This window comes from Oncorhynchus gorbuscha, linkage group LG16 (genome assembly GCF_021184085.1).
Source record: "Oncorhynchus gorbuscha isolate QuinsamMale2020 ecotype Even-year linkage group LG16, OgorEven_v1.0, whole genome shotgun sequence".
In the NCBI taxonomy this organism is placed as follows: domain Eukaryota; kingdom Metazoa; phylum Chordata; class Actinopteri; order Salmoniformes; family Salmonidae; genus Oncorhynchus; species Oncorhynchus gorbuscha.
The window spans coordinates 57,501,370-57,505,002 of record NC_060188.1 but is presented as its reverse complement, the minus strand read 5'-3'; positions in this window follow the sequence as shown (position 1 = coordinate 57,505,002).

Below are 3,633 nucleotides of genomic sequence, written 5' to 3'. Positions count from 1 at the left end.
CTACAGGCCAGTGACCCACACCCACTGAAGTCAAAATATTTTACCCTTACCTCAAGTAAGGGTCACTTACTTGGTAGCAGAATTCATACATTCCCAGCCATTTACTATGTTATGGTGCTGTGTGTTTGCACCCAAGGTTGAGACGGAGGGGGAGAAGAGGGAGGTGTGGCGTCAGACCACAGGAGACGGAACAGCAACAGTGCATATATAGACGTGAGTGACTGAGTGTGTAGTGTTATTCACTGTTGGTGCACTGTAATAATATTTGAATTATAGTTCATCCCAAAATCAAAACTTGGAAGATGTTTTTGTAACCCAAAGTGGCCTAATGTCAGATTTGTCCTTATGCATGTACATACAGTACACTGATGAAATATTATTATAGCCTTTCAGGCAGGTTAGATTATTTTCTATGACGATGACCTCTCCTCTCTTTTCCTCCTTTCAGCGTTATGTACGTCATAAAGACTACCTCAACAGCTTGGTTGGCCAGGACTGAAATGGTATGCATGTAGTTTGTGAAAGATCCTTAACACAAGTTGTTTCATCAGCAAAGGTCATCTCAAATCCAATTTTATTTGTCACATGCGCCGAATATAGATAATGTAAATAAAAGTAACAAATAATTATAGAGCAGCAGTAAAATAACAATTGCGAGGCTATATACAGGGGTACCGGTACAGAGTCAATGTGAGGGGGCACCAGTTAGTCGAGGTAATAAAGGTAAAAATGTACATGTAGGTAGAGGTAAAGTGACTATGCAGAGAGTAGCAGCAGCTTAAAGCAGTAAGGGGGGGGGGGTGCAAAAAGTCTGGGTAGCCATTTGATTAGCTGTTCAGGAGTCATGGCTTGGAGGTAGACGATGTTAAGAAGTCTTTTGGACCGAGACTTGGCGCTCCGGTACTGCTTGCCATTTGGTAGCAGAGAGAACAATCTATGACTTGGGTGGCTGGAGTCTTTGATAGTTTTTAGGGCCTTCTTCTGACACCGCCTGGTATAGAGGTCCTGGATTCCAGGAAGCTTTGCCTTGCGGTCAAAGTCTGACCAATTTCCATACCAGGCAGTGATTCAACCAGTCAGGATGCTCTCGATGGTGTCATGTTTTGTCATATATTGTCATGTCTTGTCCCTGTGCTTTCTCTTCTATTCGTTTCCCCCTGCTGGTCTTATTAGGTTTCTTTCCCTCTCACTCTATCCCTCTCTCTCTCTATCTTCCGTTCCTGCTCCCAGCTGTTCCTCATTCTCCTAACGACCTCGTTTTCTCTTTCACACCTGTCCCCTATTTTGCCCTCTGATTAAGTCCCTATTTCTCTCTCTGTTTCTGCTTCTGTCCTTGTCGGATCCTTGTTTGATGTTTGCTGTTCGCTGTGTACTTGTTCCGTCCTGTCGTGTTTTTGCCTTCATCAGGTGCTGCGTGTGAGCAGGTGTCTCTGTCAGCTACGGCCTGCGCCTACCCGAAGAGACCTGCAGTCTGTGGCCGCTAATCCTGTTGTTCCCCTCTACAAACTAGAGGATTTCTGTTATCCCCGTTTGGACATTTCCTGTTAAGGATTCAGGATTTGTCGTTTTTCTGTTTGGACTTGAATAAACTCTGTTTCTGTTAAAGTCGCTTTTGGGTCCTCACTCACCCGCATAACAGATGGTGCAGCTGTAGAATTTTTTGGGGATCTGAGGACCCATGACAAATCTTTTCAGTCTATTGTGGGGGAATAGGCTTTGTTGTGCACTCTTCATGACTCTTGGTGTGTTTGGACCATGATAGTTTGGTGATGTGGACACCAAGGAACTTGAAGCTCTCAACCTGCTCCACTACAGCCCCGTCGATGAGAATAGGGGCGTGGTTTGTCCTCATTTTCCTGTAGTCCACAATCATCTCCTTTGTCTTGATCACATTGAGGGAGAGGTTGTTGTCATTGCACCACATTGTCAGGTCTTTGACCCCCTTATAGGCTTTCTCATCGTTGTCGGTGATCAGGCCTACCACTGTTGTCACCGGCAAACTTAATGATGGTGTTGGAGTCGTGCCTGGCCATGCAGTCATGAGTGAACAGGGAGTACAGGAGGGGACTGAGCATGCACCCTAGAGGTGCCCCCGTGTTGAGGATCAGCGTGGCGCGCCCGTCAGGAAATCCAGGATCCAGTTGTAGAGGGCGGTGTTTAGTCCCAGGGTCCTTAGCTTAGTGATGAGCTTTGAGGGCACTATGGTGTTAAACGCTGAGATGTAGTCAATGAATAGCATTCTCACATAGGTGCTCCTTTTGTCCATGTGTGAACGCAGTGTGGAGTGCAATAGAGATTGCATCATCTGTGGATCTGTTGGGCCGGTATGCAAATTGGATTGGATCTAGGGTTTCTGGGATAATGGTGTTGATGTGAGCCATGGCCAGCCTTTCAAAGCACTTCATGGCTACAGACGTGAGTGCTACGGGTTGGTTGTCATTTTGGCAGGTTTCCTTCGTGTTCTTGGGCACAGGGACTATGGTGGTCTGCTTGAAACATGTTGGTAGTACAGACTCAGACAGGGAGAGGTTGAAAATGTCAGTGAAGACACTTTCCAGTTGGTCAGCGCATGCTCGGAGTATACGGTCTGGTAATCCGTCTGGCCCTGCGGCCTTGTGAATGTAAGACCTTTAAATAGTTCAACATCTGCTGCGTAGAGCGTGATCACACAGTCGTCCGGAACAGCTGATGCTCTCATTCATGTTTCATTGTTACTTGCCTCGAAGCGAGCATATTAGTTATTTAGCTCGTCCGGTAGGCTCGTGTCACTGGGCAGCTCTCGGCTGTGCTTCCCTTTGTGGTCTGTAATAGTTTGCAAGCCCTGCCACATCTGACGAGCGTCAGAGCCGGTGTAGTACGACTCGATCTTAGTCCTGTATTGACATTTTGTCTATTTGATGGTTCGTCGGAGGGCATAGTGGGATTTCTTATAAGCGTCCTGTTGTATAGCACACTGTATTACTTATACAACTAATATAAGGACAGGACATGAGGCGGGAGTAGAAATTAACATGGGAATTGTTTAATGCGTTTCACAGGAAGAACATTCCAAGCATTTCAATGTAGGTAAGCAAGCGGGGGGTTACAGGTGCCCTAAAGGGACAAAACTAGAATATCAATACACAACATATTCCTCCCCCTCTACCTCTGGTGACTCATTAGGAAAAAGTAAATATTAACTGTTTTGCCTATCGTCTTATTTTTAATATAAGTTATCTTAATGTAAACAAATGAACTTTTCAGAATAACCTTTTCTAAATTAGGAATAGAGGGTAGACTGCCTCAGTCCCCAGACTTAACCCTGGGGTGTATTCTTCCCTGATGTTGGAGGTTAGTCTGAACTAAATAGTCAACCTGTCAGAGGATATTCCTTCTCTTGCAGGGTAATGACGATGTACAGTTGAGTCTACAGTCACATTATCTATGAGTCTGAGTGGTGATGGTGTATTCTCAGACTGGGGTGCAACAGTACCATGAGTAGGCACTCTGGCTGGTTCAGGTGAGTCTGGAGCACTTTCCACATTTGTAGGTTGCTGCAGTGGATGTTCAGGAATAGCTCGTAGTCATGGTAGGTCTCTAGTAGCTGATCTTGGTTTGTCACTTGACAGGAGTCATCTCTTGAGGTTGGTTCCT